Raw genomic sequence first — 13,532 nt, forward strand, 5'->3', positions numbered from 1 at the left:
AGGCTTTAATGAAGTTTAGGTAGACAACGTCCACAGCCTTTCCCTCATCCACTAAGTAGGTAACCTTGTCATAGAAGGAGATCAGGTTAGTCAAGCAGGACCTGCCTTTCATAAACCCACGTTGACTGAGCCTGATCACCTGGTTGTCCTGCATGTGCTGTGTGATAGCAATCAAGCTGGTCTGTTCCATAACCTTCCTGGGCACTGAGGACAGACTAACAGGCCTGTAATTCCCTGCATCCTCCTTCCAGCCATTCTTGTAGTTGGGCATCACATTTGCTAACCTCCAGTCAACTGGGACCTCTCTGGTTAGCCAGGACTCCTGATAAATGATGGAAAGTGGTTTGGTGAGCACTTCCACCAGCTCCCTCAGTACCCTTAGATGGATCCCTTTTGGCCCCATAGACTTGTGTGTGTATAAGTGCTCAGGTCATTAACCATGTCCCCTTAGATTATGGACCTTCATTCTGCTCCCTGTCCCTGTCTGCTAGCTCAGGGGACTGGGTACTCAGAGAACAACTGGTCTTACTATTAAGGACTGAGGCAAAGAAGGCGTTAAGTATCTCAGCCTTTTCCTCATCCTTTGTCATTATGTTTCCCCCTGCATCCAATAAAGGGTGGAGATTGTCCTTAGCCCTCCTTTTGTTCCTGTATTTATAGAAACAATTTTATTGTCCTGGGGCTTTGGCCCTTCTAATTTTCTCCCTGCATAACTTCACAACCTCCCTGTAGTCCTCCTGAGTGGCCTGCTCCTTCTTCCAAAGATCATAAACTCTCTTTTTTCCCCTGAGTTCCAGCCAAAGCTCTCTGTTCAGCCAGGCTGGTCTTTTTCCCCGCCAACTTGGTTTTTGGCACATGGGGACAGGCAGCTCCAACGTCTTTAAGATTTCCTTCTTGAAGAATGTCCAGCCTTCCTGGACTCCTTTGCCCTTCAGGACTGCTTCCCAAGGGTCTCTGTCAACCAGTCTCCTAAACAGGCCAAAGTCTGCCCTCCAGAAGTCCAAGGTAGCAGTGCTGTTAATCCCCCTCCTTACTTCTCTAAGAATCAAACACTCTCATTTTATGATCGCTATGCCCAAGACGGCCTCCAACCACAAGTCCTTCTCTGTTGGTGAACAACAGGTCCAGCAGGGTGCCTTCCCTAGTTCGCTCCCTCACCAGCTGTGTCAGGAAGTTATCTTCCACACACTCCAGGAACCTCCTAAACTGTTTCCTCTCTGCTCTATTGTATTTCCAGCAGGCATCAGGTAAGTTAAAGTCCCCCAGGAGAACAAGGGCTAGCAATTGTGAGACTTCTCCCAGCTGCTTGTAGAATATTTCTCTGCCTGTTCATCCTGGTTGGGTTGTCTGTAACAGACTTTCACCATGACATCTGCCTTGTTGGCCTTCCCCCTGATTCTTACCCATAAACACTCAACCCTATTACCATCATTAAGCTCTAGACAATCAAAACACTCCCTACCATACAAGGCTACTCCACCGCCTCTCCTTCCTGGCCTATCCCTTCTGAAGAGTTTACAGCCATCCATTACAGCATTGTGCGAGTCATCCCACCATGTTTCCATGATGGCAACTATATCATAGTTTTGCTGCTGCACAATGGCTTCCAGCTCCTCCTGTTTGTTGCCCATTCTGTGTGCATTGGTGCAGAGGCTCTTCAGCTGCACTGTCGGCCGTGTCACCTTCATAAAGGAACACCCCTTAATTCGTAGAATCATAGAATGGTTAGAGTTGGGATGGGCCATAAAGATCATCTAGTTCCAACCCCCCTGCCATGGGCAGGAACATGTCCCACTAGACCGGGTTGCTTAAAGCCCCATCCAGCCTGGCCTGGAACACTTCCAGGGATGGGGCATCCACAACTTCTCTGGGCAACCTGTTCCAATGTCTCACCAGCCTGACAGTAAAGAATTTCTTCTTAATATCTAATCTAAATCTGCCCTCTTTCAGTTTAAAACCATAATCCCTTGTCCTATCATTACTTCCTGATAAAGAGTCCTTTCTGTCTTTCCTGTAGCCCCTTTAGGTACTGGAAGGAGCTATAAGGTCACTCTGGAGTCTTCTCTTCTCCAGGCTGAACAGCCCCAACTCTCTCAGCCTGTCCTCCTAGGAGAGGTGCTCCAGCCCTCTGATCATCTTTGTGGCCCTCCTCTGGACCCACTCCAGTTCCTTGGAGCTATTTTCCTGGTGTTTCCCTGTTGGCTTCTTTTACCTCAGAAGCCCCTGGCTCATCTCTGTAAGACTTCAAGTGTGCTGCAGTGTAGCTGGTGCGTCTCAGAGCAATAGGCTGAGGGCCCTCACTAGAACTTGCTAATACTGCAAGAAGTGAATTTGGGGGTCTGTAGGAGACTCAGAATAGATCATAGGATGTCTTCAAGGTGTATTTTACCATAGCTGTTGCAATTTCTGGTGGTTTATTCTGTCTGTTCAGTAACTGATTTTTTTAAAATAAAAAATTATATTCTTCTATAGCCAGTGTCTTCCACTCTTAATTGCAAAGAAAAAAAAAAGGAATTTGAGTGTTAAAATACTCAGATGATCCATAGAATTTATTATTTTTTATTCCACATGATAGGAGGCTGGGGAAGGGAAGCAGATGGGTTAATATGATCTGTACATGTCTGAGGCAGACAGCGGTACATACAAGTGTCTATCCTGTTCTAAGTGTGAGGTTAATTGCACTCTCCAGTAACAGCTATGCCTTAAGGCATGCACAGAGGATGGTACTGACTTTTGCCATATGATCTGATGAGTTGTTTATTTCATTCATTGCTTTGTGGTAAACTGAAGAGAAGTTTTATGCAAATAGAGAAACACGCTGCACATTTCCCTTTTGAAGATGAGTTTGTACTGGAGATCTAAGAGCAGTGAATGAGATTTATGGTTTCCTGAAAAATGCTTGGGTCCCTTTTCTTCAGAGAAAAGTAAAACACTGAGTGCCCTCCTTGCTCTTGATTGGAGAGTAGGAACCATTGAGCCTTACTGCGTAAGTATTCCTCATAGAAAATGAAAGAACCATACCTAACAGAGGATGTAAACAGAGCTGGAGAATCAGTCTACCATAGCAGGTCCATGTGAACAGTTGGCAAACAGTTGGGTAACTTGTTTAAACAATCCTGACTTCTGCTAGTATTTCCTGAACTGCAACTTGATGTGGGCTGGAACAATTTAATGCTCTCAGTAACCCCCAATCACAGAATCACACAGTCATTGGGGCTGGAAGGCAGCTCTAGGGATCATCTAGTCCAACCCCTTGCTCAGAGCAGGGGCAACCAGAGGAGGTTGCTCAGGGTCGTGTTCAGTCACATTTGAATATTGCCAAGGGTGGAGACTCCACAGCTTCTCTGGGCAACCTGCTCCAGTGATTGATCACTCCTCATAGTTTCTTTTTCCATCTAAATGGAATTTCAGTTTGCGGCCATTGCCTCGTTTCTTTTCACTGGGCACTGCTGAGAAGAGTTTGTCTCCATCTTCTACCCCAATGGGTATTTATACACATTGATGAGATCCCCCCAGGCCTTTTCTTCCATAAGCTGAACAGGCTCAGCTCTCTCAGCCTCTCCTTCTATGAAAGATCCTCTGATCCCTTAATCATCTTCATGGCCCTTTGATGGACACACTCCAATGTATCTGTGTTCTCCAGTCTGCCCAGGTTCCTCTGAATGGGAGTACAACCATCAAGTATATCAACCACTCCTCCCAGTTTTGTATTATCAACACACTTGCTGAGGGTGCACACTGCCCCATCATCCCAGTAGATCATTAATGAAGATGACAGAACGGTATTGAACCCAGTATCAACCCCTGGGATATAACACTGACTTCCAAATGGACTTTGTGCTGCTGATCAGAACCTTTTGAGCCCAGCATATCAGCCAGTTTTCAGTCCCCTTCACCAACTACTTATTGAGTCTGTATTTCATCAGTTTTTCTAAGAAGGTGTTATGGGACACAGTGTTGAAAGCCTTGCCTGTGCATCAAGCTAGTCATTTCATTGTAGGAGACTCTTAGGTTAGACAGGCGCAATTTCCCCTCTGTAAATCCATTTTGACCATGGATTCCGTCCCAATGGCATTCCCATCCAAAATATGGAAAATGGTTTCCGGTATTAGTTGCTCCATCACCTTCACAGGGATCAAGGCAAGTCTGACTGGTCTGTAGTTCTCCAGATTCCCCTTGCCCTTCTTGAAAGTAGGAGTGACACTTGCTCTGTTCTAGTGACCAGGAATCTTCCCAAATTACCATGACCTTTCAAAGGTAATTGAGAGTCATCTTCCAATAGTGTCGGCCATCTCCCTCAGCACTCGCTGGGTGCATCCCATCACGTCCTGTAGGTTTATATATGTCCAGTTTGTTTAGATGTTACCTAACCTGATCCTTATCCACCAAGGGTATGCCTTCCTTGCTCCAGACTTTCCCAGTGCTCTCAAGGGCCTGGAATTCCTGAGGGCTGGTCTTACCTGTAAAGATGAAGTGAAGAAGGCATTGAGTACCTTCATTTTTTTCATTTTCTTTGTCACTAGGGCCCCCGCCCAATTTGGCAGCGGGCCCACATTTTCCCTAGTCTTCCTATTGCTGCTGACCTAACTGTAGAAGCTCTTTTGGTTGTCCATCATGTCCTTCACCAGATATACATCTCCAGGTGGGCTTTGGCTTTCCTCGCACCCTCACTGCAAGCTTGGACCGTGCCTGTCTATTCCTCCTGGTTGTAACAAATTTCTTCTCCACTGTTTGGAGGATCCTGGGGCTCTGGATACTGGTCTGCTGTGGAGCTAAGTCAACTCTGCTTCTGTAGGGTCCTTATTTTGGCACTTCTACGCTGATTTTTACTGGCTGAGCATTCAGACCACTCCTGCTACACTCACACATTGGACATTGATTAGTGTGTGCACTGATGTTTGTATTGTGGAGCCTCGGTGTGCTCAGATTTGGGTAACACATACACACAGATCTTCCTGATGGGCAGCTAGAAACCTTTACACTTATGCAAAATGGATTTTAAATTCATATTGGTAGTTTTTGTTACAGGTGTAAATAACATCTGAGAAACAAAGTCTTAGATAGCGTTATTGTAGCTCTTCTGGGTCTCCCCAGAGCGAAAGACATGAACCTGTGCAGTGTGGGACATGTGCATCTGTACAGAGCCTGTCTGGAACATGATCTGTGTATGCACAGTAGGACTGCTGCATCCTGAGCATAGTGCACTTACAACCAGAATATTTAATTTGAACAGTCACAGTGGCCCTATCATGCTTGGGCAAAATTACTGGGCAAATAGGAAAAAGGAAATATCTGGGGAATTCCTGATGTACAGAAGCTCCAGCCATGGGGAATCTGAAGCACAGAGCTTGGGATTTTACCTTTAACAACAGTAATGTTTGTCACTTACCTCAGTGCCGGTAGGATAAAGCTATAAGTGATAATCAATACTGCGTATACTTCAGTGTAATAACATACCTAGTGTGATCCTCTGAAGGTCAGAGCTAAAAAAATAACCTGTCTCTTTCTTTTAAAATCTTTATGTGCTGGATTTGGATGGAAGCAATTGTATTATTGCAGATAATAACTTGAGAATGATCAGAGTTGATAATGTCTTAGCATGATGACCTTTACCTGCTTATGAATGACTCAGAACAGTGGTTGGCAGTGATTTGTGAGCATGTATTAAGGCAAATCAGGTAATTGCATTTAACATTACAGATGGCTTGTATTTTCTGAAGTGCTTTATTTCAGTGCAATAAGATGAGTCAGAAACTCAATGGGATATTATGACTCTGATTTTTCATTGCCTCACACCTCATATAGTGAAAATTCCCAGTGCAGAGGAGGTATAGGTCCAGTATTGAAGGATTTGATGCTGTTACTATGCAAACATCAACTGTTATCAGCATTGCAAGGCATCACAGCCCTATCCCCTTTCTTATGTTACTTCTCCTCATCAGTGTTATGTTTTGAGATCATTCATACAGTGTTACTTTATGTTTTCCCTTTGTACTTTGCATGCTTTTACTACCCAGAGAGACAAGGGAATTTGTAGTGACCCAACAGAACATTAAATTGTGCCTGGCATCCAGGAAAGAACAGCTATTCCATATTCCTAAAAGCCTTCTGCTTATTTCCGAGCAGGTTGTTTTGTTTTGCTTTTTAATAGAAAGGGAATTCCACGTGTTTTCCAAGCACAAGAATTCAGAGCGCTGCTCCATATGGGCAAACATAACGTCTGCTATTTCTTGGCAGAGGAGCAGCAGCATAGGTCTGCTTCCTCTTGGCAGGGAGCAGGAAGGGTAGGATTCATTTCACTAAACTTTATCTATCAAAGCATCAAGCACTCAATAAGACTACATTTCCTAGAAGTCACCAAGGGGAGGAAAAGCAGCATTCGTTGAAGCTGCTTGTCATCCTCTCTTCTGACAGCAGCAGGAGCCCAGATGACCAAAGAGATTAAACAGGTAACTCATAGAGGACTAGGTTTACAAAGAGAAATCCTACTGTCACTGCCTACTTGCTTTATTTTCATTTGTCCTCGAACACAAATGCTCACAAATAGCAAGTGAGCACCTCTGTCTCTGGAGCTTCAGCCATAAAACTAGGGTTATTTCCTAGGAAGCTTTTCCTGCCACAATGTGGAACGCAACAGAGCTTAAGAGACAGTGAAAACTACTGCTATTTGCAACAACATCACAAAACTATAATATTTCTGCAGTGAGGCACTGATGTATGCCAAGAAACACCACTCCAGAGAGAGCATTACCCAGAGAATCTGACATGCATCTCTGCTGGAGTTATGACAAAGAACCAATAGTTTCTCTCGCTGACATTTTCAGTACCATACAATGATCTCCAGTACAGGCTAACAACAGCTTACAGCTTAGTACAAACCTCTACCGTGTAATCTAAGGGACTAGAAGCACTGACAGGAGGCAAGATTGTAAATTACAAATAAACAACAGGATATAAGTGTGCACAGGTTTTATCTATGCAAATACATAGCTCGAGCTGCTGGTGCAGTGGGGATACATCAGCTGGCATGACAACAAGTAATTAATGGCTCTGTCCAGCCACTCTGCTAATCTAATCACTCAGCACTGCTAATCAAATCACTCCAGTAGCTGGAGCGGTGTTTCCCTGAATGCCAGCGCTCACTAAAACTAAGCTAAGCACAAATGAAGTCATTCAGGCGTATTAACTTAAAATAATGATTGCAAATGAAGACAAGCCTTGGGAGTAACAAGTCCTCAATTCTGACTTTCTCACACCCACAAGCATCGTTGCAGGAAAGTGAATAGCATTATTTTAGACTAGGTTGGTGTAGAGGCAAGGAGAAGATCCAACTGGAATATCTACCTGAGTTCAGTTGACCCACAGCTCAGGAGAACAGAAATCTCTGTTCACACTGGCTGAAGAGGCTGTGCATGGGTCTTGCTGTCAAGGCCAAGGGTAGCTAAGAGACTGCTAAGAGTAGTTAAATAACCCAGGTAATGCCCTGTGATACTTATTTGCAGGAGAAAAGACCAGTTGGGGAACAGCACATAGCTACATGCCCAGCTTAGGTACTACCGCTGCATGGGCAGGAACAGGGATGTGAGAGGTGTTGGTTTCTAGGGGCAGTGCACCTTTCCCACTGCCACCCAACAGCAGAAGCAACAAGCCCAGCTCACCGAGGCTCTTCTGAGCTTTCACTCCAGCTCTGGCCCCTTTTCATGCTTTGCTGTGGCCAAAGAAGCCCACTGTCTCTCTCTCTGTCCCCATGGTTATGTGGAGGTGAACACGGTCTGTTTGGGGACAGGGGGAGGATGTTTCTTCAGTGCAGAATTGATAGATGGAGGAATGTTAGTGAGAGAACATGAAATTCTTCTATTTCCATCTGTATGACCGTAAAACCTCCCACAATCCCTTGACGTTTTGCTTCCTTAACCCAGTGTTTTACGGTAACCCCCAAGCCCCATTCCATTGCAAAGTTGAATTTTGCCACCCCAAAGATAAGCACAAAATAAGGTGTAAGTTATTTTGTGCTCATCTTTGCAAGTGGCTTTGCCTAAGCTGCTGAGAAGCCTTAGGGAAAAGAAGAGAAGAGGAAAAAAGAAGGAAACCGCAGAAGACAGCAGTGCCAGGCAGCATTGCAGGCTGAGTACATTACTTAAATGCCCTTGGAGACATTATGCAGCTGTACCAAACTGGGTGAAGATGTCCCTGAGTGCCCTGCTCTGCCACATTGCAATGGAGAAGCTCTGAAACATGCGGTAAGCCCAGAAATACAAGTGGTGGTTGTGACTCGGGTGTGTAGATGTTCCAGCATCAATTCAGCTGTCTAAACACAAGTGTCTGGTGCCCGTTGAGATTCTTTCAGTGACATCTCTGACAGTCCTTGTGGTGGATTTTTCCATCACAGTCTGGCTTCCTACCGACCAGCAGGAGCTGGTGTGACTGTCCTCTTGGGCTCTGGGAAGGAGACTATACCCAGCAGTTGTGTACTTACTGTTGTTGTCCCAGCTGCATGGAAATGCCTGCCAGGAACAACAGAGGCTGGGGAACGGCTCAGCCCTCTCCTCAGCCCAGTGTGGAAGGTGCAGCTAGCCTTCAGCCTCGTCAGCCTGCACTCCACCCCAGGTGCATCTCCGAGGAGCTGGAGGCCACGCTCAGCCCCAGCGCCGGGGCAGCGCGATGCATTCAGTGTGGTCACGCACCGGCAAAACCTGCTGGGCGTCATGGTGCCCACGGGCACAGTTCTGACCCACACTCAGCCCCGATGAATACATTGTGAGTGCAGGTATGCAGACCAGGAGTGAACTTTGGTCAGCCACGGGCATGCTATTGGTTCAACCCACACAACTCAAGGAACCATAGCCTGAGCTGGTGTGACTACTGAGGGCAGTAAGCCACTGAGCTCTGAGCCTAATGGCTTCACAGCATTATTTCTCCAAGATAACGGGCAAAAGTAGTCTCTTACTGTTTGTCTTACAAGTAAGAAATCTGTGCTTTCTGCTAAGACTCCTACTGTAGGTTATTTTTAAGAATATAATCATAATGAGTTCATTATTTTTAACACACCGGAAGAAAACAAAGCACAATGTTTTAGTTATGCTTTTACTTTTCCTTTTTATTCCTTTTTTTTTCTACTAGTTTGAACACATCTGTTTTGCAAGGTTGTAGCATCAGAAATCTGAGTTGTTATGTGACAGAACTACAGATTCCAAATATGACCTTTTCACCCTTTTCCCAAACAACAACAAAAGAAAATATTCTGTAATACACAACAGCCTTTTAGGCTGTTTTAATGCATCTCCTTTTTCTCTCTACTGCTCCAAAAGATCTTTTCGAAGAGTTTTCTTTTAATTGAGTCTGGAAACCATTCACTTTTAATGAGAACTTACCGACACCTAATTGCCATCTGCCTCCTTCAGTTTCTCTTGTAAGACTGCTTCATTTTTCCTTTGTGCTCTAAACTGCTCCTCCATTGCTTGTGCTGTTTGTAGTTCGAGTGAATTCTTAAGTCTTCTTAGCGTAAGTTTTAAGTCCTTTATTCTGTATTTCACCTCTGCCTATTCCAGAACTATACTAAAAAGTCTCTATTGCTAAATACTTATTAGCTGCAGAAAGTAAACACAAGCTTTCTACCACAAAGTGAATGATGCTTGCTGGTGTGCCTGTTTTACAACAGTGTCTTTTCTCATCTGATGACACCGTATCAGAAAGGCAAAACAGTACACAGCACTATGTTATGAGGAAAGTACTGCAAATCTCATGAACGTGGAAAAACTTTATATCTTCCGCCAAACAACTTCTACCCTTTTGCTGAGAGCCTGCACAATGACGTGTCTTTAATAAGGCCTCCAAAGGAGCAATCAATACTGCTTTGTGGTGGTCCTCTGCCCCATGGTGAGTTCACCCCATGTCAGAAGCAAGGAATCTTTCACTGACTGTGGGCTGAATAGGTCTTTCAAAAATATTTGGCAAGCCACATCTTAACATGCTCTCACTGTTATGCCATAAAAGGGTTTATAGAAACTCTCCAGTGAAGATTTTCCCTCGTTCCTTAAGTTAGCAGTTTCCTTCAAATTTCTACTGACGTCTTCAGGTTCTCTGGTTTGCTTGAAGGCAAGCTTGCAGTGATACCCCTGCATCGTGCTTTTCTCCTAGAAAAAGTTGTTCAAATCCTAAGACAGTGAATTGTGATCCTTAGTCAGATATTGATTATCTGAGATTTTCTTTTTGGCTGAAAAAAATAGAAAAGTGCAACTTGTGACATTAGTGCTACTTATGGGTATTTCCTACCAGGAGGAGAGCAGAGCAGCACTTCAATGGTGCATGAGCTGATAGGCCCATCACGTCAACCGTGCCTTGCCGAACCAGGTAAGTCAGGCTGGAAAGGCAGTACGTTGGTCACTGTTATCTTCTTAGGAATTCTGTAAGTAACTGAATACTTCGTATTAACTTCAGCTAGAGCATCCGATACACACACTGTCAGGTTTTTCTTCTGAAAATGAGCTGAAGTTTAGCATAAGCCAATTGTACGTATTTTACCTATCATTTTAATGGAATAACAAGATAGTGAGTAACTTACACTGCACAATTGCATTTGGGGAAAATTCATTTTCAATCTCAAACTAAGGTGCTTGGGATTGTTAGGCCATCTTGTTGCCAGAAGGCCACTTAACTTTTGTTGAATCAAATGTGATGAGGAATCTCTTTAAGATAATTGCACTAATCATTCCAGTACTCCCAATGATTACTTGTCATTGTGCAGACACCTAGTGAAGATAAAGACTGGTGAAACATCTGGCCTGTGTTCAGCTTCTGATCTGCTTTTTATGTCAGTAAAGATCTGAATTTATGCCTGTAAATTCAAGTTATCTCACTGACCATTAGGCATTTTATATCTCTGCTCATTTGAATCCTTCTGTTGTTCATAGAACAAAATAATCTGTATGCTGTTTGCAGCTATGGCTTGAAGGGTAGTTCCTCTATTTTTATGTGCAAGAGTCTTTCAACAGCAATATACTTTCTCTTGGTTTATTAAGTGTTCTTGCCTCAAATACAGTGGCCTTACTATTATCCCAAAAGGTTTAAGTAAGTTGAGCTCTGACTTCATAGTCTGAGGCATCAGGAATCAGAGCTGCAGTAGCACAAGATGAAATAAGGTAAGTGGTGTGCTACTTATGATCCAGGATTTGATTGTTTCTGCAGGTTTCTGCAAGATCTGCCTAGGGTGGGCTCGAGATTCTCTGAAGTGGTGCTGATCTACACCTCAGGCAGAGATAAGGATAAAGTTTCTTTAACAACACGCAAGAAATAAGCCTATGAAATAAAAAGTACACCTGTCAATTTTCTGCTGGTTCTAAACTTTGATACATGTAAGCTATTTCTTTGTAATGTCCAGATTAGATTCTGGTCCTGCTGGAAAACTTATATTTCTAAGAAAAGATGACTCATACCATCTGAAGTGTCATCTGGCAAAGTTCAGCTTCTGTCCTGCTGATCTGATGCAGTATAAGATCTATGCCTCTACTACTTGTACTTCTGTATTCTTTTCAAATAAAGTAATAAAATTAATTGAAAAAGTCATCCAAGCAATATTGGATTTTGGACTAGTTATTGAAAAACATGGACACCATTTCTGAGAAGCATTCAAACAATTGTCCAAAAAGGCTGCTATTTAGATTCAAAATCTTGTCTATGGACAAAGAGGAAACACGCCTTATATGTAAAGTCAAGAATTTATTGTTGTTACAATTGAAGTCTTAATAGGTTCATTCAAGAATCACTATTGGCCCAGATTTATGTATTGCAGAAAAAGAAAGAAAGAAAGAAAGAAAAATAAAAAATTAATATTTTATACAGAAAGGAAGTGTCAATAATAATAATAACAATAATAATGCAGTTAAAATTGTTATATACACATTTCGCAGTTCCTACCCCTTTTCCTGGTGTTATGCTCACCCATCCGCTGTCCCTCTGGGTCCTCAGATCCCTGGATTCAGTCTGGCGCTTGTGGGGGTGTTATGGTGAAGCATCAGCATCTGCAGTCTTTTTCCACTGTCCTGGTTTGAAGAGTATGATGTTGATGGATTTTTCTTCTTCACTCTAGGATCTCCTAGGGCATCATCTTTCTATGCTTTCTAACACATAATTTTATATTTTGCTTTTTCTTCATTGCTCTGCAAGTCCATGTTACATCCAAATTTACTATATGTGGTGTTTTACGTATGTTAGATGCTTGTTCTTTTTTTTCCTTGTTACCCCCCAAAACTGGTTTTGTCCAGCTCCTGATCTATATTTCTTTAAGTGATGGTGGGTAAGCTGTTATAACCATCAGGTCTCCGGTTCCAGACTGTGGCCCATCCCTTATCATTCCTCGCCTGTATCCACTTCACAGCATTCTGTATCCTCACTTCTCAAGTCCTCTGTCATCATACCCGGCCTGTATTTCTTTGTACTACATCTTTATGTTAGAAACGTAAATATCTTGTTCTACGCAGAATAACTGCTTGTTACGACTGTCTGTATAAAACTATTGCTGTACCACACAGAGATAAGACGAAGTAAAACAAATAAGGTGCAGCCACCTGGTCGGAAGAACTTAATTGCCATCACAGCTAAACCAGGTGAAAACAAAGCTCAAGGCAGGGCAAGTCAAGCCCTGACAGAGCCGGTCTGACAAGCCTTTCTCCTGAATGACACCACTGTAGTACTGCCCTGTAGAGTTGCAGAGCTCCATCCTTGGAGGTTTTCAAGACCCAACAAGGCCCTGAACAACGCAATCCGCATTCAGCGTTGACCCTGCTTTGAGCAGGAGGCTGAAGTAGAAACCCCCAAGGTCTCTTCCAGCCCACATGGTGCCATGAGTCTGTACTGATGCAAACTCATATAGACGCATTTAAAATGTAAAAGTTCATGCCCTGTAATAAATGCTGGGAGGAGGGGTCTGTTATGCTCAGGCAATATATCTTGGTGTTACTGATTCAATCTGGAGTATATTTTTGTACCATAGAGTTTCACAAATACCCCTCCTAGCCCTGCTAGTTCGACCGACTTGAACTCTGTTGGTCATAAAGGTCTGATCTGATGCTCTGTGACTTTGTTGTCAGTGACTTCGCCAATGACTTTGTTGTCATTGCAGATCATATTTTGTCATTCACATGGTTCAATTTCTCTTAAAACATCACACAAGTTTCTGTGATTGATCATCTGTTGCTGTAAATGATTGTTGAAGTAACTTCTGTTCTATGGGATCCGATTAAACTGAATTTTAACTCTGTGAACAAATCATTCGGCAGAATTTTCTTCATCAGTGACTCCCATAATAAATGGCTGGACTCTGCACTGCATTAACATCTGATGCTAATGAAGCCCAGTTCCCATTGTGTATTTGCATATTAATTATAGCAGTACTGGACCTGTGTGCTTTTCTGGCAGAGAATTACAGGTACACAAATCATATCCATAGTCACATCTACATGCAAACAACCACTCTCAGGAATTTCATCTTCAGGTAACAAACTACACATAAGCTGTACAAGTCTTAAGATGTTGCA

The sequence above is a fragment of the Vanellus vanellus genome (assembly GCF_965231255.1).
Source record: "Vanellus vanellus genome assembly, chromosome: 2".
NCBI lineage: Eukaryota > Metazoa > Chordata > Aves > Charadriiformes > Charadriidae > Vanellus > Vanellus vanellus.